The 26,876-nt window shown below is 38.0% G+C and overlaps 2 long non-coding RNA genes and 1 pseudogene across 2 annotated transcripts; 1 reads left to right on the top strand and 2 right to left on the bottom strand.

The window, feature by feature from the left end:
* Positions 1-1,952: 1,952 nt before the first annotated feature.
* Positions 1,953-3,698, bottom strand: LOC145058517 (uncharacterized). The gene is made up of 4 exons (XR_013686412.1): positions 2,769-3,698; positions 2,576-2,680; positions 2,297-2,379; positions 1,953-2,144 (listed from the first exon to the last, which is right to left on the bottom strand). It is a non-coding gene; the product is annotated as an uncharacterized LOC145058517 (long non-coding RNA).
* A 97-nt stretch (positions 3,699-3,795) lies between these two features.
* On the bottom strand, positions 3,796-4,731 carry LOC145059234 (uncharacterized). Its single transcript, XR_013686715.1, has 3 exons — positions 4,430-4,731; positions 4,138-4,227; positions 3,796-4,066 (listed from the first exon to the last, which is right to left on the bottom strand). It is a non-coding gene; the product is annotated as an uncharacterized LOC145059234 (long non-coding RNA).
* A 3,961-nt stretch (positions 4,732-8,692) lies between these two features.
* LOC145057885 (monothiol glutaredoxin-S5 pseudogene) lies at positions 8,693-9,329 on the top strand (annotated as a pseudogene).
* Positions 9,330-26,876: the final 17,547 nt, after the last annotated feature.

The raw sequence follows: 26,876 nt of genomic DNA, 5'->3' as shown, positions 1-26,876 counted from the left end.
TAGATTAAAGTTTTGATTTTAGTAATTAATTTGTTACAGTAGTAAAAATGATAATTTAAAAAAGAAAACATTGAAAATGGTTGCACCTCTTTGAACCTAACGATATTAGGATGTCTTAAAGACCTATGATTGATGATTTCCCTTTCAACATTTTTGTCTATCTGACAACAAATATCAAACATTTAAATAAACAATAATCAAATCACAAATGAACTTCACAATTCCCACAAAATTTTTAAAGAAAAACCTTATACTATTGATGCTAAGAACATGAAGAAGCTTGTGCTCCAATTTTAAGTTGCACTCTTAGAAATATGAGGTCTTGTCAACTCATTGATGTCAATTTTATCGCTAATTTAGGGAAACAATTAAATTTCATGGTTTCCAAACTTAATTTTGATTTTCCCCAAATGCTTATCCTAAAATCTTTGATCCTGGTTATTCGTTTAATCTTAACATGGATGTTAACTGTTAGTTTCTAATTGCTAATTGCTAAATCGATCATGAGGAGAGTGAAAGATCCATAAATGGAAACAAAATAAAAATCCATTAAATTAGACAGTTTGAAGTGCAATTAAGAATACCAAAAAGGATCGATCAAAATCCAATAATGGTATTTCAACAATCAAACAAAAAAAAATACCAAAAACAGATACAGATTAAATCAAAACAATGAAAAGCCCCAACTGACCTTTTTACCTCTTTCGATATACTTGGAGATTCATCAACCCTGCAACAATTTTTATAAAAGATGAATTATTTCCTTAAAATGAAATTATGAAACTGATATTTCTTAATTTTAGTTAGAGTAAAGTTAGAAAAAGGTGTAATTTTTAAGTTTTCAATTAGCATAGAGTGAAAGTAGCTGACATCAAATATGAGTTATTGAAAGAAGAATCGACCCTGCTCATAATCAACATAATTAAATGTTTTCAAGAAAGAAAAACAACAAATGACTTCATATAAAATTTAAAAAAAAAAGAAAAAGAAAGAAAAGAACCTCATCTTCATTAAACCTCCGTGCAGTGCATATTCGATCAAAAAGTTCCCCTTCAGAAGCATATTCCATCACAATTGCCAAATGGGTTAGAGTAAATGGTAAATTATCTTCTTTGTTCTTATAAGTTGGGCTTTTAGGATAAGAAAACACATTTGTCATTCTTCGTGGCTTCCTTGACATTTCATCAGGTTTTGATTGGGTTAAAAATGGGTGTGCAAAGACTCGTCATAAGTCAATCTTTCCACTGTCCATCAAAGTAACCATAATTCTTGATTAATTGAAAAATAATCATGCTTCTAATTTATGTTATGAGTCTAAATTTTAAATACCTAGATTTTTTCGCAGTAATTTTCGACAAAGATCAATACACTCGGGACTTAAGTCCTTTACATCTGGAGGAAATTGCAATTTTGTTGATTTCATGATATTTTGAAGCAAATGCATGAAAGGTGAAATGATTGTTAACTTAAACTATTATATATATATATATATATATATATATATATATATATATATAGGGTTAGGTTATTTTGTTTTTACTAACTATTGTGTGCCAGAATGCACAGATATGGACCATCGGATGAAATATAATCAAATATCATGATTTGAGGGTCTATGGTAGTAGATTAGGATAGCATGTACCATATAATCACACAAATTTCAGCATAATGGCATTTTAGTCAATTAACCTATATTAAAAAAGGAAATTTTCGGATTTTTAGGGATGATTAATTCCTTTATTTTTTTAAAATCTGAATATTTTAAATGTATTTTTCGATTTTATTCTGTCAGAATGTCAACCATAAACTAGTAAATGTATTTTTTGATTTTATTCTGTCAGAATGGCAGAATGCCAAACATAAACTAGTAAATACATTCTGAAAGAATACACAAAATCGATTTTTAAACTAATAATATATCAAAAAAATTACATTGTATGATTGTGATTCATTGAATAATAACAAACATTCTGAAAGAATAAACAAGTATAATTCTTAAAAAATAACAACATTCTTAAAAAATGAGTGTGATCATTCTTTAATTCATTCTTCAACCCTTTCCCATCAGGTCTTCAAGCCATTCTTGAAGCCTTTTCTACCAGAAATTCATTGCCAAGTAATTTGTAATGATACACTTGTAAAACCTACACATTAAACATACAAATAATTAACTACAATTCTATCAGAATACAACAAATAATATTCTTACAAAATAAACTATTCTGCAAGAATATTCTTTAAGAATTTGTATTATCAAGAATATACCCAACAAACAAAATAAGGAACTAGCATCAACGTATTCTGACAGAATAAGGAACTAACATTCTTCGGGTTCCATGTGTTTCTTCTTGATATGCTCAATGTATTTAACTGCAAATTCTGACAGAATAAGGAACTAGTATCAACCTATTGTTATGAAAATGGCATCCAACCCAATCTAAATTGAGTTATATAGTTCTGAAAAGAATAAGGAACAAAGTGAAGTAAAAACATTAATGATTTTTAACTATTTTTTCATTGAGTCATTTTATCGAACACATGGAGGCCATGACAGAATGTTGTTTCAAGAAATTACATGTGATTAGATTAAGCATATCATGCAGGCTAGCACCAAGTTCCTTTGGCATGGCTTCTAACAAGGGTATCAATGGACGAAACTGTGACCCATTGAAACATGTAGCTGCAAAGGAGACGGACACTGTTAACCGCATATGTTAATGGTGGAAAAAAGAAAATTTTGATCAGTTGAAACACACACACACACACACCTGAGATAAAGTTCTCATTTCATATTTCACTCTCAAAATCTGTCTTGACCAATTTTTCAATGCCTTCAATGAAACTCGTCTGCGTTTCTTCCTGTAATCCCTTAAATTACCTGAAGCACATGCCTCTGTGATGAAGTTCAAGGTGCTGTTTTTAGTATCCCTCCAGAAACTGTAAAGAACAATGATGTTTTCATTATCTAATGTTTGTAACAGTTTGATTTCTGAAAAGAGTCTCTTGAGAATAGATGGATCTCCACCGAAGCTTCTTAGTTTTACTTGGTTCCATGCCACATCCATTCCTTCTTCTTGATCAAATCCCCTGTACACCTTATTCACTGCACCAGCGCCTAACAGATCACTGTATCTCCCAAATTCAATCGAAAGTTTATGAGTATAAAATTCAATCAAAACATCGAAATTGTAAGACCTAATTGAGATAACGAAGAGTGTAAATTAGGAAAAGTGAACTTGAAACGTGAACCTGACCGCCAACCTCCTCCGCCCGCAACTGCCGGCGCTTCTCGGGTTCTGTGAGTGAAATCACGGAGGCGATTGTTGAGACCGAGCCACCTCCGATGAGTGCCATTGTTGTTCCGTCAAATGTGTTGGCTCCTAGTGCGGATACAGTTAGGGTTCTTCGATTGTTTAGTTTGTAGGATTTAAGATTAGGATTGGAGAATTGTGTGGTGGTAAAAGAGACATTGTGGGAGTCCGATGAGAGCGTAGGATCCTAGCTTCTTGTGGTGTAGGGTTTTAATAGGTAAATAAAAATTGATCCCTTAAATAAAGGGATATCAGTTGTTAATTTTGGATATTCATTAATACATATATGTAATATTACTAATTTACCCTTATTTATTTAATTAATTAATTAACTATTTGCTAATTTCTGATTGGTGCATTTAGGCACACAATATTTGCTAAAAACATTTGAACCTCTCTCTCTCTCTCTCTCTCTCTCTCTCTCTATATATATATATATATATATATATATATATATATATATATATATATTATATCCTTGAAAGCCAAACACCTGATGGAAATATATAAATATGAATTTGATTGTTTTCGGTAAATGGTGTTCTCCCAATTACAAGTTGAAATAGAAGGGCACCAACACTCCATAGATCAACCTGTTTTTCCATTTCTATGTTAATATCTGATATAGATTGAAACAGAAAGTAAACTAAAGGATACCTTGACATTTTACAGAATGTAGTACATTTTCATCATACTTATGAAGTTACATTATTTCTGGTGACGGTTCACACGATTGTTCAGATGAAATTCACCAACTGAATCAACACCTAATTGCATAAGTTTAGGGGAAAAAATTGACAATTAAGTAAACAAAAGTTGTAATAACCTGTTTTTTCTGACGAGCTAAATTCCAAATCCTTCAACACATATTCTCAAGTCTTGTGTTCCTCTCTAGAGGACTCCTTGTCGCTTAGGCCTGTATATACATACGACAATGTTTAATTCCCAACTCCAAAGAAAAAATAAACAACGCAACATAAACACACACAATACACAATACACACCACGATTTGATTCAATTCGATTCCTCCAAACAAAGTTAAAAACACAACAGAAGTATAGGACAATAAACAGACACATATACAGATTAATAAAAAAAATCAATGAATCGGACTTACTTCAACCCAAGAGCGATGAAGATCAGTCTCATCGAAGCCGATAACGTTTCCGATGGTAAGAAGATATCCGGGACCTCCATGTACCTCAACAATTTATCGTATATGGTGGGAAAAGAAAGAGTTGGAGAGATGTCGATGAGGAAAATTAAGTAATATAGGAAGATGTAACAGCCTACTTACCTCCATCAGAAGCCTTTCTCCATTCATGGCCTCTGACGACGTCGTGACTGAAATTCAAAACTTTGTTTTGGGGGAAAGCCTTGTGGTGGACAATTTATTCCGAAAGAAGAACATACCTCTACTTTCTAATTAGGTCAACATACAAAAGAAATTCAAAACTTTGTTTTGGACTTATTAAAAAAATTAGACTTAGCCTAAAAACTATTTTTCTTTTTGGCAAGTAAACCCACAATGACTTACAACCAATGAAGATTGTAGTACCACTATAACGTTAACGAGAATTGTGTGGTCACGACGTTATTAGCATCACCCGTATATAATCCGCTATTTGATACAATTATTTTTTCTAAGACCGTGAATCGTTATAGTGTGCTATTAATTGAATAGCTCATATGACAATATATATATATATATATATATATATATATATATATATATATATATATATATATATATATATATATATATATATATATATATATATATATATATATATACTCAAGAAAAGTAAAAGAAAAAATGGTGGTGTAAATTAGAGATGAAATTTAAAACTGAAAAATCTAACCGGAAACGAAACTAGAATATGTAAAACCAGTATGGGTTTCGAGTTTAAAGAATGACTTTATCCGGGTTCCGAGTAATCCGGGTCTCGGTCCTTTGGGTCCGGGTAAATTTAAGATCTGGAACTGATGTTAGGAACCGGGACCGATTTATGTGAAAAGTTTAAAACATGCATATATTTGTTTGAAGTCGTATTGGAATGAGGTTTTTTTCCAAGAGTATAATTTATAGTTTGTACATGATTTTAATCTATAATTTTGTTATTTTTGGTTTCATATTCATTGACTTACAGTCTCCTAAAGTCGGGATATCAAATATGAAATTTTTTGTTTCTCAGTTTTTTTTAATGTTTTAAAAATACATATCTAAATCTTTTGAAGTCGGATTAACATACGATTTTTTCCAACGTGTAGTTTAGAGTTTGTATATGATTTTAGACTATAATTTTGTCATTTTTGGTTTTATATTCATTGACTTAGTATCCCCTAAAATTGAGATATCAACGTTGTAAAATTTCAGTTTTTTAGATTTTTTTTTTTGTATGTTCTGTAAATGTTTTAAAACATGCATATCTAATTCGTTTGAAGTCGGATTAGCATGCGGTTGTTTCGAACGTGTAGCTTAGAGTTTATACATGATTTTAGACAATAATTTTGTTATTTTTAATTTAATATTCATTTAGTTATAGTCCTTCAAAATTGGGATATCAAAACTAAAATTTTTCAAAGTTCAATCCACTAAGTAATTACCAAAAAATTCTGGTTTTCTCGGGTTTTCCGATTCTAGACCCACTCTACCAAGTTCCACCCGACCCGCTTTGATGTTTCCGGGTTTTTCTGTTCCATACCCATTTTACCCGATACCTTACTTGGAATCGAACTAGAATTAGTTTCTATATAGCGGTCCGGTTTTCGATTTTACAAAATCCCGTTAACCGCTCCCCGGTTTTTCCAGAGGTCTATCCGGGCCGGGTATGGACATACTTTCATATCCCTAGTGTAAAGCAATGTTTTAAAAACCGGTTTGAATCGGCCGGTCGAACCGATTGGACCGGGAACCGAAGGAGGGAGCGGTTCAACTATCACCAATTTTACATTGATTTCTGAACCGAATTGAACTGGCCGGTTTTTAGAAAAACCCGGTTGAACCGGTCAAAATAAACCGGTTGAACCGGTTAACCCGGATAAAAACACATGAAAAATAATTATTTACATAATAAACTTTTGTATTTTTTTTCAAATATATTTAGTTTTCTCTAAATAAAAACATATGTTAAATGCTATAAAGTTTTTTGATGTGGTTGTATTCATCTAAAACTATATTTCGTTTCGGTATTATATTTTATTTTTATTAGCGTATATTGATTGATGTAAAGTACTAAAACTTATGGTTATGTGTTATTTTAATTTATTTTTATTTATTTACAACTTATTTTTATGTGTATTTTTAATGTTTGAACTTATCAACATCAAATTCATAATTTATATATGTATGTATGTGTAGGAAAATAGAAAAAAAAACATGAAAAATATAGAAACCGGTTCACTCGGCAGTCGAACCGGTTAAACCGGTTGAACTGGGAACCAGACACCATACCGGTTCAACTAAAAAACCGATTTTTAAAACATTGGTGTAAAATGGATACAATAACAAATGAGCAAAGAATATAAAAGATAGGGATCTAAAGTGTAAATAAATTAATTTTGGTATAGGCTTAAAAAGAACGAAATAACAGCCAAATCAAATCGATAAGTGTTTTATTTCCTTTTAAAACCCACTTACTATCTCCTGTATTACTGCGGCAGTAATGTGGTAATTCATACTAAAAGTGATGGCGCTCATTCTTCTACAAAAATTCTTCTACAAAAGAATTTGATTAGTCCCTTACAACTCTGCGATGAATCATGTAAAGTTTTCTATCTTTAAAAGCAGTTCGGATTTCATGATGTTTGTATCCGTACGTTAAGTTAATTCCATCACGACTAATTGATTCATCTGTTTGGATGGTAGCTATGCTTTTTATTAGGCCTGTCAAAAAAACCCGAAACTCGTTCTACCCACCCGAACCCGTTTCGCATTTGGGTAGAATGGGTCGGGTAGAACGGGTAACGGGTATGAATATTCGGGTAATAGGTTAACCCGATAATAATATAGGTCGGGTTTTAGGTATGAATATTTATTTTTGGGTATACCCGAATACCCGAATTCGTTTTTTAAATAATATCAAATATACAATGCAGTCACGTACGCACACTTCAAATAAAACAAAACCATTTGTTTCCTACTTATGAACGATGACTCGACAGTCGACGCAAACTTGCAAAAGGAATACGACGCTAAAGCTGAAGTCCTGAACCGTCATCACAATTCTCAGTTTCTCACTATCGCACAAAATAGAATTAAAAAAGTACATAAAATATTATAATGATTTGTATTGTTATTATATATGTACTTGTTAATTGTATGAAGTATTTTCCTACCCGATTCATTATTTAACCAACCAACATGTAAAAATAAAAAAGTAAATAAATAAATAAATTATCAATAAGTGTCATTTAAGAAAGTTTCGGGTATACCCGATAATTACCCGACCCGACCTCAAACCCAAATACCCAAAACCCGAAAACCCGAATTACAATATAGGTCGGGTATCGGGTATTATTTTCTTAAAGAAATACCCGTTCTACCCAAAACCCGAAAATTTTACCCGTTCGACACCCTTACTTTTTATTATTCAGTTCATATATTTGTGTTCTTTTTTCTCTTACTATCTTATTTTGTTCTCAGTTTGATTCTCCTATCCTCTTAAAAAAAGTTGGCATCGATCAAATATCTACATAATTAAGGTATCACATAAAAACTTATACCTTTCCGAAAGTTAATATCATCTCACAACTACTCAAGTCTATTTGAATTTTGAACACGAACATGACACGACACGGCATCATGTTTTTTCCGGTTAACACGAACACGAATTCAAATTTCAGTTTCGGCCCAATTTCGTTTCGTATCATGTATTTTTGTCGTGCCGTGTCATAAATTATCAACCCTAGTCTACCATGCATTTTTACTCCATTCAATGCAACGTCACCACCTTTTAGCTCATTAAACTCTTCATAGAACCCCATTGGGATGGTCTAAGTGCATGATGCAAGGCTTTTTAAATATAATTTTCTCGGAAGGTAACGAAAAATACAAAAAAGAAATGTGAACTTTTGCAACTTATACTTGCTAAATAACTACATTTTATGTTAAGAAAAGTCGTTGTTGGAAAGGCAACAAAAATCTGGAACAAAGATGCTTGAAGAATCGAATATGAAGCCCTACGCATAAACACTTGGCCATAGATATCTATATCTCCTTCCGTAGCAAAAAGATTCGCTGCCTACCAACTTTTTCCTATCATATCACTCTCAACTTTGTAGCGAAGCCCATCTTTAGAACCTAATTTCTCTATCCATCACCAACCTAAAACATTCTCTTTTCTCCACATATCATCCTCAAAAACCCTATATATCTCCCCATGCTCACTCACTTTTCATACTAAAAGGTGAACGCAATCTCTTCAATAATCAAATTGAACACATTCTATACAATCACTAACAGTTCTCAGTTATCTATCATATACATGGACCGAGTCAACATAATGGTTTCTGAGAGGCCTGTGGTGATCTTCAGTAAGAGTTCTTGCATATTATCCTACACAATCAAGTCTCTCTTCAATGACTTGGGTGTGAATCCTACTGTCTATGAGCTCGATGAGATAGCAATGAGCAGAGAGATTGAGCAGGCATTGTCTGGGCTCGGGTGCAGTATGGTCCCGGCTGTCTTCATTGGTGGTAAGTTGGTCGGTGGAACTAATGAGATTATGAGTCTTCAGCTGAAGAGGGATTTGAAGCCAATGCTCATCAGGGCTGGAGCTTTATGGGTTTGATTCAATAAATAATTACTACTATAACTTAACGCAATAAAGCAGGCTTTAAGTTAAATCAAGTTTAGAACAAAATGTAAGACTATATCATAGATCATATTGTATGAGATAACATTATAAATATATGATGAGGCTACTAGTGTCAGCTTTGAAGTTTATCTCCGCTCTCCTTTCCTTTTGGTTGGTAAGGATGCTGAGCAATAATAACATATTTCTACTTTTACCTTACATTTTTTTGATATCCTGCGGTTTATTTAACACTAATTTTCTATGTTGTTTATATTGCTAAATCTAGCTAGCTTACGGTTTACGCACTTAGAAACTCTGGCAAATCAGGTATTGATATATGCTAAACTAGTAGAAGTACATGCAGATAAATATTTTCCTAATAGAGACAAAGCAATAAAATAGTTTCACCCAACTCACTGAAATTCGAAGGACAATTAATGTGGCCCGGCAAACTGCAACGATTAGATTGACCATTTGTGGTCGATTTAATCTCAAGAAAATCAAGCTGCATGCATGGTGTAAATTAATAAACAAAGTTAATAACTATTGAAAAAATGTAATTCTAACAAGGTGAAAATAATGCTCTAAGTTGATTATACACAAGTTATAGACATGTCCTTAGTGGTTTTTGGCCAAATAGGCTTAACTCGCTTTAGGAGAGGGCTTGTGGCCAAGTCCAAGTAACTAAACGAGTACTCAGCCAACATGACCAAATTTTACAACACAACATTTAGGATAATGATTGCATCCTTCTTATTGTGGCGGGTACAGGCAAAAAGTTAGTCGATGCTTATTCCCTTGATATCATCATCAGCTTGTTCTTTGGGAAAGAAGCTCATGACTCGTAAACCTTCTAACTCCACATGTCATTGTTCAATTAAGATTTCGTATATCGTGCAAAATTCCCTATCGCTGCCTGCATATCATAGGAGTTTGGGTTGTGTCTCGGTCCTAGTACGGTTGATCATCCTTTTAGACCAACTATCGATCATCTCCTTGATAAGATATTACCTCACTAACATCCTAATGAGACGTGATCCCCTCCACAAGCGGATATCTCTATTTGATCCTCAAACTACAGAGTATTATAAGCAGTTGTTTCCGGTTATTATTTCCCTCCCAAGGGCAGGTTCTTAAGCGTTACTCACTCATCTGCCACTGAAAACACCACTTCTTGTCTGACTTTCATATGCTAAGCATACCGCCAGCGTTCATCCTGATCTAGGATCAAACTCTCCATGAGATTCATTATTGCATTACATATTGCTTCCTTCTAAGTAGACAAAACAAATTCATAATGGTCTTTCAGTATGACGTCTAACTTGCAACCATGCGCTTCATATTATCCCGGAGTTCCTTCCCAAAACGTCTAACTTGCATCCATGCGCTTCATATAATCCTAGAGTTCCTTCCCAAAAATATAGCCACCCTTGACCCCTCACATCAATCCCACGTGCCTTTTATCTACGGATGAGCATAGGTGGGTACCCACCTATATTTAATATAACCGGAATCGACGGTTCCTAAAATATTAGAACCATAACAGACTATATCGGTTCTCAATATTTGGAATAAGAACCGAAACCGTTGGTTTTTTTATAAAAAAAAAATTTGGGTACAAGAACAAATAAGCTATAAAACCATTTACAATGTCTTAGAGTTTGGTAAATGGTTCAATATAGAATGTCAATCGATTTTAGAGATATTGATGTACAATCTGTTGTGGCTGATGGCGTGGCACTACAAGAAAAAAGACAATTAGCGGCGAGAAAAGTCGCTGATAAAGTAATAGCAGCGACACGTCGCCAGTAATAATTCGTCGCTACTGCTTTGTCGTTATTGATCAAAATGTTTCCGATAAACATAATTGTTGTCGCTAATGCTCCTGTCGCCGGCAATACTTGGGGTCGCCGTTAATGCCTATGTCGTCGCTAATGATGATGTAGCCGGTAATAACATTTTTCATTTTTAATTTTTTTTAATCAACGATTTTTGGTATATAAAAACCGATACATAATGACATTAAATATAGAAAAAAATTACATAAGCACATCCGATTAAATACCAAATATTGTTATAATAAATTTCATATCAAAATAAACAACCAAAGTTTTATAATTTTAACAAGTAGCAAAGTGTGACGACAAGTGTAACATACTACACACAAATTAATAATCCAACAAACCACCATCTCTGTTCCCATCATTTCCTCCTTGATTATTCTCTGGTTGAAAAAACGCATAAAGCTCTTCCTTACATGTTGGGTCGTTGAGCATTACCCGGAGATTTTCCAACTACCTAATAAATAAAAACATATATAAATTTATAAGTTAAATTATCAAACATAAATAAAAACTACCAAAGTATATTCCTATTTCTTGCACTTAAATACAAGATATACCAAAAGTATATTGTTATTTCTTGCACTTGGGACTCTCCATGACTCGTTGACCGACCTTACCCCAGCATATTGGGGTCCTGTATTTCCTCCCATAGAACATCTCAATAGGAGGTTGATTGATGTTGGCATGATAGCTATTATTATACGAGAATTCTTCTAATGGAAGATACGTATCCAAGCTACCGCCGAAATCCAAAACACACGCCCACATCATATCCTCCAATGTATGGATGGTCCGGTAGCTCTGACCATCCATCTACGGGTGAAAGGTCGTGCTGAAATGCAGATGAGTACCCAAATCCTCGTGAAACCTCTTCCAAAACCTAGAAGTAAACCTGACATCCTTGTATGATACCACCGAAATCGGCACCTCATGCTGTGCCACAACCTCCCTGATATAAACTTCAGCTAACTTCTCCGTGGAGATACTCTCCTAAATCGGAGTAAAGTGTGTGCTCTTGGACAATCGATCCACGATGACCCAAATCGAATCCACTCCATGCACTGTCCAAGGAAGCTTCGTAATAAAATTCATGGTAATCTCTTCCCATTTCCAAACGGGAATGTCAAACGGTTGCATATTTCTGTGTGGCCGTTGATGCTCAGCCTTAAGTTTCATGCAAGTCAAGCACCACTCCACATACCAAGCAATGTCTTGATTCATACATGGCCACCAATAATCAAGACGAATATATTTTTACATTTTCTTCGCTTCAGGATTAATGGAGAATATCAATTTGTTCACCTCCTCCATTAGAAATTGACGCGCACCTCCCCAATAAAGAACCATCACTCTACGATGGTGAGTTAATAAACCTCGGCTATCATAATCAAAGGAAGCCACCTAACCCACTATCCACTCACTCTTTCGGTGCTCTTCCTTCATAACCTCAACCCGAGCCTCCCGAATCTGCTCCAAGAGCGGAGTAATCATTATCATCCTCGTACATATATCCTTGATCGGAGTCGCGACCACCTTGCAGCTGAGAGCATCGGCCACCACATTGGCCTTCCCCGGATGGTAAACGATATCACAATCACAATCCTTCACTATATCCAACCACTGACACTGCCTCCTATTCAGATTCGGCTGATCCATCAAGTACCTTAGGCTCTTTTGATCTATGTAACTAGTACATCGGACCTCATAGAGGTAATGTCGCCAAATCTTAAGGGCGAAAACCACAGCCCCCGGCTCGAAATCATGCGTTGGGTAATTTGCCTTATGGGGCTTTAGTTTCCTCGAAGCATAAGCATTAACACAGCCCCTTTGCATCAATATCACACCCAATCTCATGATAGACATGTTGGATTAGGTGTCTAAGCCCATAACTACTTTTGGTATGTACTTGATTTGATTATGAGCATGGTCCTTTTGGGTTGCCTTCACAATAGCAACTAATAGGATGAATTATGGAGAAAGAGGATTTATTATGATTTATTAATATATTATAAGAATAATATATTAATTGAGAAATCATATTATTTAATTAGTATTGATCAAAAATTAGTTTAGAATTAATTTGGTGATCAAAAGAGACTGATTAAATTAACGAGGACTGATTATGTAAACTGGTAATATTTATAGTTTGGGCTCATGGACCTTATTGGTATAAGGTGGACAAAATCTCTATGAGAGTCCATAAAGATTTTGTCCAAGGCTTGTTCAATGGGAGTCCATATGCTCAAACCCTAGAAGCCTCAACTATAAAACAACCGCATAAGACCCCAAAAACGTGACCAAGAATTCTAAGAGAACCCTAGACATTTTTGAAGCCTCCTCCTCTCTTTCTTGTTCCTCCTTGTTGCTAGTGGTGTTTTTGACTCCATTAGAGATGCAACATTTGAGGCACTAAGCTTTCAAAGGTCAATGATATTCAAGGTGAACTTGTTATTGCTACATAACAAGAGATGTAAGATCTAAACCCTAATCATATGTCAATTTCGAAATATGTATGCTAGTTATAGGGTTAATGCTTTGGTATTCATAGTTGTATGTTCAAGTTAGAAAAACCTAGATAAAAGCAATTACGGTTGCGTGTACACCATAGGAATGATGTTATGCTCAAAACCTAACAAGATACGTCACAATAAACCACGAAATACTCAAAATCCTCCGTCAGGGTCAAAATCGGTGCCTCGCACAATCTCTGCCTCAAGGTCTCAAACGTTGCCTGCTACTCAGGCCCCCAATGAAAAGTGGCAATCATCTTCATCATTCGTGTCAGGGGAACTGCTATCTTGGAGAAATCCTGAATGAATCTCGGGTAATAATCTACCAACCCAAGGAAACTTCGAATCTCAGCTGGAGACCTCAGAACCTCCCACCTCATCACGACCTCAACCTTAGCCAGATCAACCAGAATACCATTCTAGTTGACAAGATGCCCTAGAAATTACACCTCCGGCAACCAGAACTCACACTTGGGGAACTTTGCATACAATTTCTCCCTCCTCAAGGTCTACAACACCTACCTCAAGTAATCCTCATTGTCTTGGAATAGACCAGGATGTCATCGATGAATACAATCACAAACCGATCCAACATCGGTCCGCACATGCAGTTCATGAGGTCCATGAACGCGGTTAGAGCATTAGTGAGCCCAAAGGGCATCACCACGAACTCGTAATGAACATAACAAGTCCGGAAGGACGTCTTTTGCACATAATCTTCTCTGACCCTCATCTGATGATAACCCGAATGAAGATTAATCTTGTAAAACCAAGATGCACCTTGAAGCTGGTCAAACAAATCATCAATACTCAGGAGTGGATAACGGTTCTTCACCGTTAGCTTATTCAGCTCCCGGTAGTCAATACACATATGATACGACCCATCCTTCTTCTTCACAAATAAGATTGGCGCACCCCAAGGCAAACTACTCGATCGGATGAACCCCTTGTTTAATAGGCCTTCCAGCTGTGTAGACAACTCTTGCATCTCTGGTGGAGCTAACCGATATGGTTCTTTGGCTATTGGAGCCGCACCAGGAACCAAGTCAATCAGGAATTCCACCTACCTCTTCAAAGGCACTCCAGGCAAATCATTCAAAAACACATCCGGGTACTCCCATACAATCGGCACATCATTAACCGAATCCTTACCCTTCTCTCGGGAATCCATAACATTGGTGACCAAACTGGAACAACCCTGATGAAGATAGCATTTGGCCTTAGCGGCTAAGCATAGGACTGACCGCATTGAGCGCCCTCTCCACGGACCACCAACTCTCCTCCACTTGGGGTCTGAACACGGACCATCTGATGCTTACAATCAATCACTGCCCCATTGGAGCTCAGTCAATCAATCACCACAATAACCGTGTTCCCACATAAAGAAATGGGAACCAAGTCGATCGGAAACTGCTCGTTAAACATCTCTAGAAGACAATCTTGATGAACCCTTAATACCTGGACATATCGATCATCCACAATCTCAACCTCTAATGGATGATCCAGCTCACCCGTAGCCCCTGAAGCAAATAATATCAAAGCAGAGATGTCATTCACAAGGAACGATCCTAAAACAAAACACACAAATATAAGCAGAGAATTCAGCATAAATAAAGAGTTAAGGAGAAGAGACATACTCGTCACCACATCTAGTGCAACACGCAACTCCTCGGCAGTCAGCTGAAAAGCCCTGCTCCTCACAATAGGTGCATCCGCCTTGCCCTAGCAGCCATCATTAATACCTAGGGTCGTTGGAGAAGGTGCTACCATTGTTCCTCCTGATGCTAAACTAGGGTAGTTGGCCTTCTTATGGCCCTTCTGATTGCAATGAAAGCAAATAAAATTTGATGTCTGTGTGGTGGTGATAATAGCAGTGCAATCCTAGCTAAAGTACCTTGTCTTGTCGCACTTGTAGCAGCACAAACCACCTGCTCTGCAAACCCCATCATGCGACATGCCGCATTTTCCACAGCGGCTCCGGCCCTCTTGGCCCTTTGACCTAGAGTCAAAACCCTTGGGTTTCTTCGCCGAAACCCTAATTGTCTGCCTATGCTATGCCTTCCTATTCCCTATGTGATCCAAATCAATCTCTTGTTCCCGCGCCCTGGATATCATGGTATCGGGTCTTCCCCATCTCCTCATCAAATGTATACTAAGGTACCAACAAATCCCTCTCTTTAAACTTGGTGGTGATCTCTGCCACCATCTCAGTCATCTGCCTCATGTCAAAGAACTCCCTAGCTAACTACTTCAACTCAACATCTGGTGCAAACTCTGCTCAAAACCGAGTAAAAAAATATGGCCATGTCATGGACTCAATGGATGGGGCTTTCAAAGCTTAGCCGACCTCCTCCAACCAATGTTAGGCTTGCTCCCTCAAACATCCTACAACGAACCTCACCTTCAAACCCTCGGGGTAGAAGCTCGTCATTTGAGCACACTCAATGTCAGCTATCCAACGCCTAGGTATGATGGGGTGCTTCATCCCAAAGAAATATGGTGCCCTACATCCCCTGAAATCCATGAAAGAGAGTGTGTGGGCCCCTTTCTGGCTAGCGGCCAGATCGGCCTTGAAGATCCAAAAGCGACCCTCCATCAGCTCGATGATACCCTCTTTGATCGACCTGAACATCACCGGGTTCGCATCAAGGATGCCTCTCGTTACGTCAGATGCAATGAAATCACGTAGCCTCTCATCAATCGGTTCGGTGCTCGTGCTCGTGCCCGAACCAGATCTTGATCCTGAACACCCTGCTTCGTGACGTGTCACCACCATACTGAAACATAACCACATAAACGATTAACAAATACATGAGAAGGTTCACACTCTCGAGTTCCCTAGATTCATCAAGGTTTTCCTGGTCTCAGATATAAATCATGTGCTTTCAGTAGTATGGGCCCAATACTACCTTCCATACCTATTTATACCCTCATCAAGGACTGCCCCGACTCCTCCAAGTCACTCTTCCCAACTAATACATTCCTCAAACTATAAGGTGTCCTACACACCAAATCATGTCACAAGGACTCCCTAAGACTCCTTTCCTCAGCCCTATCTACTATCAGCTGCAGAAGGAACTTCCACAAATACTACCTAATTATTGCATGAATACAATTACATACTACTAGTACTAGATAATTCTTTGAATGACAGGTCCCACACTACAACGGTTGGACTCAAAGAATAGTTGCGCAATAGAGTTAAACATATCCTTCTAAAATTATCAAAGCAAAATAATATGTAATCCAATGCATACATCCACTAATTAGCTAATACCAACAAAATTTCCTAAAGCACAAATCTTGTAGCATTCGAGCATCAGGAAATTCATCTTAAAATATACCCTATACAAACCATTCTAACAAGTAACCGATTCGATACTAGCATGCAAATCTAAAAGCTCGTACAGATAGGCACATAAAGGCATCTCTCCTATCATTCTATCATGTAATTCTGAGCAGATCCTTAGCCCCAAATCTAGCATGCAATTCTTACATCATAGCATAAAACATATAACTTGTATGGGTATTTTAGGTAGACTTACTTGAGCTCGGCTGATTGCACGCATCGCACCCCTTTTCTTTCATTAAAATCCTTAGATTAAAATGTTTCTTTTTATGGAAAAATATGCCAACCCCTCGATTTGAGTCAAGGCACACTTGAGAGTATGCCCAAATCCCACAAACCAAGGCTCTGATACCAACTTGTAACGACCCAAAAATACGGATAAAATTTTTGTTTTTAAATTCATTCAAATCATAAGATACTAATATCAAATAGTCGAAAGTGTATCATAACAACATGTTATCAAAGTACAAATTCCTAAAATTTCTAAATACGGAAACCATAGGGTGATGTGGTGTGATTAGGCCGGGCCCTTCCCTTTCAAACTGGGAGTACTTGAAACATAAACTAAAAACTATAAGCACAAATATTAGTGTGTTCCCCCAAAATACCACATATTAAGCAAACATACAACCAAGCATATATGGGTGCTTGCCAACCCCTTCGGTCTATTTCAACCAGATACTATCAAGCATATCAGGGTGATTTCAATCCCCTTCGGTCTATTTCAACCAGATACTGTCAAGCATATTTGGGTGCTTGCAATCCCCTTCGGTCTATTTCAACCGGAATCAGGTCTATTTCACCCCTACTACTACCACATAATATAATAACAACAATCATAGAGTCATTAGGCAAATACAAGCATAACTGACAATTGTCACAAAGACAATCATCACACTACATCATAAACTAGTGGGTCAGCATTGGTTCCTTTGACCCACAGATACATTAAAGGAAAACTCACCTCAGACTGAAGGTATCAAATCGCACTCAGTGTATGACTCGCGAAATCCTCTCCCTAAGGTACCAACACAAAACCCTAATTAGAAATAGGGTCAATATGTGACATCCCCAAAATCTCGGCCAGAAAAGACCGATTTTCATTTATGCTTTTAAATATTTTCAGAGTAAATCCTTTTGATTTGAAAGAGTTGCGGAATTTGTTCCCAAAAACAAAGCATGATAAAACAACGTTTACCAAAGCATTTCATAAAAGAAATGTATTTTCATTATAATCAAAACTCGGGGTGTCATGTTCCGATACAGACCAATAAGCATAAACGAATACATTACAAGTCATATAACAAATATAAACATATGCAGACTTGTAAACAAAACAACTTGATGGTTCATCCATCTCATGCCCTTCCGCCACTTCCTGTAATACAATTTAAAACTGAGTGGGTCAGGCTTGGGAGCCTGGTGAGCATATAGGGTTTTCAACCCACAATAAATATCATATTTAATTTTCACCAACCAACAATAACCCAATTACCCATTCCCGTTATTCTCACTTTAATGTCCCTAATACAACTAATCATAAGGGACCTAGTCTAAGAATATTTCATCGGGGCGACAACACATGCTTCGGGGGTACCTCAGCAATATAAGTCAAATAAGGCAACCATGAGGGGGATGGAGTGCAGCGAATGAACACCCAAGTTCATTAACACCTACAGGTGGCGAACCTGCTAATGTTTCCACAAGACTGTCTAGAATAGCCAGTGGTCGTCATCTAAACTCCGCTAGATGACTCAATCAAACAACAACGAGGCCTCTCATCTGTTTATTACACACCAACTGTCTACCCATGTTCTACCCAACATATTAGTAGATAAAAATATACATTTGTATACATAGTTTAAAAACCTGTATAGCATGCTTAATCAACACATATATCACATAACAGATGAGGCACACACACACACATAACACATATCTCATAGAGAAATAATCAGATCTATAAGATAGAAGAGAGTGAAATACACATTCACACATAACACAACCAAATATATACACATAGCACGTATTTTATATAAAATACTTCGTATTATTGTATTAGAAGAAAGTAACTACACACTCACTTGATCAGAAGATGATCCGACAGCACTACGGCTTATAGAAGTAGTAATCCTCAGCAGATCTGGAAGATCTCCTCGAAAATCGAACTTCTCGCGGGCAGAGCTTCGACTCGGAAACCGCACTTCTCGAGATCTTCGGGATCTCGGGACTTGCCTCGGGGCTAGAGTATGATACCGGGACTTTGGGATGGCTTCGGGGGTCTTTGCACAGAGCTTCGACACGAAAATGAGAGGAAATTGGCAAAAGAACCCGGAACCCTCGCATCCTATTTATAGGAGGCTGGAAGCCTCAATTACGCGGGGCGTACAGCAGTACGCAACGCGTACTGCTTCAAGTTCGTAAGCGCATGCGTCATCCAAAGCCACTTGCTGCGATGTCGACACCCTCGGAGTACGCGGGGCGTACTCGAGTACGCGGCGCGTATCTCGGATCAGATCGATGACTCGCTTCGGATAATGCTTCCGAATTTTGATTTAAATATAAATACAAAATGATTAATAAACTTCGGAAATTCATATCTTCTTCATACGAACTCCGTTTTCGACGTTCTTTATATCCACGGAAAGGTGAGACTACGCTCTACGACTTTCGTTTAGACTCCGTCGGCTAATTTTGAATTTATTTTTATTATTTATTTTTAATAGGCCGCGACAGACAAACTTCGTTATAAATTCATAACTTCTTCGTTTGACGTCCGTTCTCGCCTAACTTTTTATCGCTTCGATACTAACAATGAGATCTTCGATTCTCATTTAGATTGCTTCGGCTAAAAACCGCTCGTTCTCAAATTGAGTATAACAGGCTGCATACCGCTAAGCCTGAACTTCGATAAATCATAACTTCCTCATACGAAGTCAGATTTGGGCGTTCTATATATATTCGGAAACCTCGTTTCAACTACTACAACATTAACCAAAGATATTAAGTTTATTTTACACTTAAATTTTGACGCTTATTTTTATTCTTAATTAATCAAACCACATAATTAAGCAATTAAGCACAAAACACATAATACTCAAATAATACAATCTTATTATTTCAAAACGGGTTACAAAGGTTAACCTAGACCATTACATTGCTAAAAGTGGCAAGCCCGGAAACACAGGCGTTACAATTCTCTCCACCTTAGAATGATTTCATCCCTGGAATCACACATCGACAAACAAATGCGGATAGCGACTCAACATGTCACTCTCCGTCTCCCAGGTGAGATTCAGCCCATTCGTGTGTTTCCATCGGACAAGCACTAACCCAACCATTTTGCGTCGCAACATCTTAGTCTTTCGGTCAGCAATTGCCTCTGGTTCTTCAATCAACCTTTTGTTCTCATCAATTCTCAATTCAGAAATTGGAATTATATCGGGAACTTCTCCCGTGAACTTCCTCAAATAACACACATGAAAGGTGTTGTGAATTCCATTCAGTTCTTCGGGTAATTCGAGCTTGTAAGCTTGGTTTCCAATCCTCTGAAGAACTTTAAACGGTCCAATAAACCTTGGACTCAACTTTCCCCTTTTACCAAATCTTATAAGTCCCTTCCACGGCGAGACTTTAAGCAAAACCGAATCTCCAACCTCAAAAGTCATCGGTCTTCGCTTCTTGTCAGCATAGCTCTTTTGACGATCTTGAGCTGCTAACATTCTTTCCCTAATTATTTTCAACTTTTCAGCAGTTTGATGAACCATCTCCGGTCCCATAAACTGCTTTTCCCCAGCCTCAAGCCAACAAGACGGCGTACGACACTTCTGTCCATACAGAGCTTGATAAGGTGCCATCTTAATGCTCGAGTGAAAACTATTATTATAGGAAAATTCTACCAACGGTAAATGTTCATCCCAATTACCTAGGAATTCCAAGGTACATGCTCTCAGCATATCTTCAAGTGTTTGTATTGTTCTTTCACTCTGACCATCAGTCTGCAGATGGTAAGCTGTGCTTAAACATAACTTGGTACCCATTTCCTCTTGTAGACTTTTCCAAAACCTTGAGGTGAAACGACTATCACGATCCGATACAATTGTTAACGGAACACCGTGAAGCCTCACAATTTCCCTCACGTAAGAATTCACAAGCTTTTCCATAGACCATTTCTCCTTGGCTGCTATGAAATACGCACTCTTAGTGAATCGATCAACGACCACCCAAATCATGTCGTGACCATTCTTTGTTCTGGGCAGTTTAGTGACAAAATCCATAGCAATGTCTTCCCACTTACCCATAGCCACAGGCAATGGTTCTAAACTCCCGTAAGGTTTCTGATGTTGTGTCTTGACTCTCGCACAAGTCACACACTCGGCCACATACTTTGCAACATCAAGCTTCATCGTCGGCCACCAGTAGTAGGGTTTTAGGTCCCTATACATTTTAGTGCTACCAGGATGAATCGAGTACATGGTCTTGTGTGCTTCTTCCATCAGAAGATCCCTAATTCCTCCTGACTTAGGTACCCAAATACGATCTTGGAATACCTTCAGTCCATGACTGTTAGTACCAAACACCAACGTTTTACCCAAACGTTCCTCCTTTCGGTCATTTTTCTAAGAAGCTTCCTCTTGAGCTTTCTTTATACTTTCCACAATGGTCGAGACAACTTCAATTCTCAACGCTCTTGGCCTCTTCCTTTCAAGATTGACCTTCCGACTGAGAGCATCAGCAACAACATTAGCTTTACCGGGGTGGTAAAGTATCTCGCAGTCGTAGTCTTTAAGTAATTCTAGCCAGCGTCGTTGCCTCATATTCAATTCTTTCTGATTAAAGAGGTATTGGAGACTCTTATGATCAGTGAAAAGTTTTCACTTCGTGCCATAGAGGTAATGCCTCCATATTTTCAGAGCGAAAACTACCGCTGCCAACTCCAAATCATGAGTCGGGTAATTCTTTTCATGCTCTTTCAGCTGTCGAGACGCATATGCTATCACCTTTTCTCTTTAGGGTCAAAACACAACCCAATCCAACACCAGACGCATCGCTATAAACAGCGAAGTCTTCAACTCCATCGGGTAGAGAAAGTATCGGTGCCTCGCATAGCTTCTTCTTTAACTTCTCGAATGCTTCTTTATGCTTATCACTCCAAGCATAAGTAGCTCCTTTGTGGGTCAAAGTTGTTAATGGAGTAGCAATCGAAGAAAAGCCTTGGATAAACCTGCGGTAATATCCGGCTAATCCCAAAAAGCTTCGAATCTCCGTGGGACTTTTCGGTTGTTCCCACTTCGTCACAGCTTCGATCTTCGCTGGATCAACCATTATCCCTTCTTGGTTGACCACGTGACCCAAGAATTGGACTTCACGAATCCAAAAATCACATTTGGAGAACTTCGCATAAAGCTTCTCCTTCTTCAAAACTTCTAACACTTCTCGCAGGTGCCTGCCATGCTCCTCCTGGCTTTTCGAGTAAATCAGAATGTCGTCTATGAACACTATCACAGATTTATCAAGGAACGGGTTACAAACCCTATTCATAAAATCCATGAACGCTGCTGGAGCATTGGTTAGTCCAAACGACATAACCAAGAACTCGTAGTGTCCATATCTAGTTCTGAATGCAGTCTTCTCGATATCTTGCTCTCTTACTTTCAGCTGATGATATCCTGACCTAAGATCGATCTTCGAGAAATAGCTCGAACCTTGTAATTGATCAAACAGGTCATCAATCCTCGGCAACGGATATCTATTCTTTATTGTTGCCTTGTTCAGCTCTCTGTAATCGATGCACATTCTCATACTTCCATCTTTCTTCTTCACAAATAACATCGGAGCTCCCCAGGGCGATGAACTAGGTCTAATGAAACCTTTGTCCAATAACCCCTGAAGTTGCATCATTAGCTCCTTCATCTTCGTCGGTGCTAATTGATAAGGTGCTTTTGCTACTGGCGTGGTTCCTGGTAACAAGTCTATTCTGAACTCCACTTGTCTATCAGGTGGTAATCCAGGAAGATCTTCGGGAAATACTTCCGGATAATCACACACCACTGGAATGCTCTGCATCACCTTCTTTTCTTTCTTAGCATCAATCACAAATGCTAAATATGATGTACATCCCTTGGTCAAACACTTTCTGGCTTTCATTAGATAAATGATCCCTGAATTCACTCGCCGTTTGTCCCCATACACCATAAATGAATCTTTTCCAGGCGGGTTTACTTTAACTATCTTTTTCTTGAATAAAATTTCGGCATCATTGGCGCTAAGCCAATCCATTCCCAAGACAATGTCGAAACCATTAAGTTCGATAGGCAATAACGCCTCGTGAAACTTATTCCCATTAAGGTCGATCAAGATGTTTTTCATATGATGGCTAACAGGTACAAACTTGCCACTAGCTACTTCAACTAATAAAGCATTATCTAGTCTATCAATAGGCAAAGCTAGCTTTCTACCAAACTCATGCGAAATAAAGGAGTAGTTGGCTCCAAAATCAAACAATATATGAGCAGGTAATTCGTTTACGAGAAAGGTACCTGAAGCGACATCAGCTTCATCCTTTGCAGCCTCAAGTGTCATCTGGAAGGCTCTCGCCTTCGGCTTTGGTGGAATGTTGGGCCTAGATACCTCCTTCTTCTTCGGACAGTCCTTCAAAATGTGCCCCTCTTCATTACACCCAAAACACATCCTTTTGTTGTTCAGACATTCATTGGCAAAATGTCCAACCCTTCCACACTTGTAGCAGGTCACATCCTCGCTACATTTCCCAAAGTGCTTTTTCTTACACTTATCACACCACTTTGCTTCGCCTCCTTTTCCTCCAAACTTTTTCGAATCAGATTTCGAAAATTTTCCTTTCTTACCGGAACCAGATGTTCCCTCAAACTTTCTTTTCTCACCAACATCAACCTTGTCGGTGGTTCTCCCCTTGATCATGTTCTCCACAGACTTAGCAGCCCAGATAGCTGCCTCTAGAGTAAGTGCCTGACGTACTGGCACCTCGTACTCCCATGGAAGTCCCTTCGCATACCGATCCACCTTTGTCAGCTCATATGGAACGATACGCAAGGCAAACTCCATCTTATCGGTGAAGTTATTGGTGTATTCATCAACTGACATGCTGCCTTTAGTCAATGTCAAGAACTTGTTCTCCAACTCCAACAGATTTTGAGCCGAGCAGAACTTGCGCTTAAACTGCACCAAGAACTCTGCCCATGACAATTGTAGTGGCTCATTAGGGCTCAAAGTCTTCCCTAGAGTGTTCCACCAACGAACGGCTCCACCTCGGAATTGACGCACGGCATAGATAGTTTGCAACTTACCTCTGCAGCCACACGTCATGAAGGCTAGCTCCATTTCGAAGATCCAATCCATAACCCCAATCGGATCCTCCTTTTCATTGAAGGTCGATGGTTTGCAAGTTAGAAAGTCCTTGTACTTGCATCCCATTCCATCATTCCTTCCATCATGGTTATCTTGTCTAACTATCGGTGGGTTGGCTGGACCAACTGACCCACTGAAGTTTCCACCTTCCGAGTGCCCTTCATTTAATTCAGGCTCTTCCACACGAATTGACAGTTCTTCATGATTTTGTTGAAGAAACCGTCTAGTTTCATCCATCTGACGATCCAACATCGTCTGAATCATCAATTGCACACCAGCCATGGTTATTGGCTCAGGTGCTGCTGCTACGACAGGTATTGGCTCAATCACTGGTGGTTGATTCCTGTTTTCGTCAGCATTTCCAACTCCACTTCTTGTTGTCACCATTTTGATCTACACACCAAATAAGGTGAAATTAGATCCTCAATCATGATAGATAATCAAATCATCCTTATCACTACGAAACGTTTACATGCTAGTTCTAATATCGTAGACGTACGCTTAGAATCCTACACACATAAGGTTTCTAGATTCGGTCGGCAACAGACCATAGATCCGAACAAATAATATCATATATGGCAACATATAACATTTAGCACATAAAGCATTTTAGGCAATTTTCCTAAAATAAACTAATGCTCGTGTCTAAATCACAACAGACACACATCTCAAAATTTCACTTAGCATTCTAAGTTTAAGTCTAGAAATCCAACAAATTCCTAGTTCGCTTAAACTAATGCTCTGATACCAACTGTGACATCCCCAAAATCTTGGCCAGAAAAGACCGATTTTCATTTATGCTTTTAAATATTTTCAGAGTAAATCCTTTTGATTTGAAAGAGTTGCGGAATTTGTTCCCAAAAACAAAGCATGATAAAACAACGTTTACCAAAGCATTTCATAAAAGAAATGTATTTTCATTATAATCAAAACTCGGGGTGTCATGTTCCGATACAGACCAATAAGCATAAACGAATACATTACAAGTCATATAACAAATATAAACATATGCAGACTTGTAAACAAAACAACTTGATGGTTCATCCATCTCATGCCCTTCCGCCACTTCCTGTAATACAATTTAAAACTGAGTGGGTCAGGCTTGGGAGCCTGGTGAGCATATAGGGTTTTCAACCCACAATAAATATCATATTTAATTTTCACCAACCAACAATAACCCAATTACCCATTCCCGTTATTCTCACTTTAATGTCCCTAATACAACTAATCATAAGGGACCTAGTCTAAGAATATTTCATCGGGGCGACAACACATGCTTCGGGGGTACCTCAGCAATATAAGTCAAATAAGGCAACCATGAGGGGGATGGAGTGCAGCGAATGAACACCCAAGTTCATTAACACCTACAGGTGGCGAACCTGCTAATGTTTCCACAAGACTGTCTAGAATAGCCAGTGGTCGTCATCTAAACTCCGCTAGATGACTCAATCAAACAACAACGAGGCCTCTCATCTGTTTATTACACACCAACTGTCTACCCATGTTCTACCCAACATATTAGTAGATAAAAATATACATTTGTATACATAGTTTAAAAACCTGTATAGCATGCTTAATCAACACATATATCACATAACAGATGAGGCACACACACACACATAACACATATCTCATAGAGAAATAATCAGATCTATAAGATAGAAGAGAGTGAAATACACATTCACACATAACACAACCAAATATATACACATAGCACGTATTTTATATAAAATACTTCGTATTATTGTATTAGAAGAAAGTAACTACACACTCACTTGATCAGAAGATGATCCGACAGCACTACGGCTTATAGAAGTAGTAATCCTCAGCAGATCTGGAAGATCTCCTCGAAAATCGAACTTCTCGCGGGCAGAGCTTCGACTCGGAAACCGCACTTCTTGAGATCTTCGGGATCTCGGGACTTGCCTCGGGGCTAGAGTATGATATCGGGACTTCGGGATGGCTTCGGGGGTCTTTGCGCAGAGCTTCGACACGAAAATGAGAGGAAATTGGCAAAAGAACCCGGAACCCTCGCATCCTATTTATAGGAGGCTGGAAGCCTCAATTACGCGGGGCGTACAGCAGTACGCAGCGCGTACTGCTTCAAGTTCGTAAGCGCATGCGTCATCCGAAGCCACTTGCTGCGATGTCGACACCCTCGGAGTACGCGGCGCGTATCTCGGATCAGATCGATGACTCGCTTCGGATAATGATTCCGAATTTTGATTTAAATATAAATACAAAATGATTAATAAACTTCGGAAATTCATATCTTCTTCATACGAACTCCGTTTTCGACGTTCTTTATATCCACGGAAAGGTGAGACTACGCTCTACGACTTTCGTTTAGACTCCGTCGGCTAATTTTGACTTTATTTTTATTATTTATTTTTAATAGGCCGCGACAGACAAACTTCGTTATAAATTCATAACTTCTTCGTTTAACGTCCGTTCTCGCCTAACTTTTTATCGCTTCGATACTAACAATGAGATCTTCGATTCTCATTTAAATTGCTTCGGCTAAAAACCGCTCGTTCTCAAATTGAGTATAACAGGCTGCATACCGCTAAGCCGGAACTTCGATAAATCATAACTTCCTCATACGAAGTCAGATTTGGGCGTTCTATATATATTCGGAAACCTCGTTTCAACTACTACAACATTAACCAAAGATATT

The sequence above is a fragment of the Lactuca serriola genome, chromosome 6, assembly GCF_051521515.1.
Source record: "Lactuca serriola cultivar US96UC23 chromosome 6, Lser_US96UC23_V15, whole genome shotgun sequence".
Taxonomy (NCBI): Eukaryota; Viridiplantae; Streptophyta; class Magnoliopsida; order Asterales; family Asteraceae; genus Lactuca; species Lactuca serriola.
Note: the sequence above shows the minus strand (reverse complement) of the source record. Positions and strands in the feature narration are given on the sequence as shown.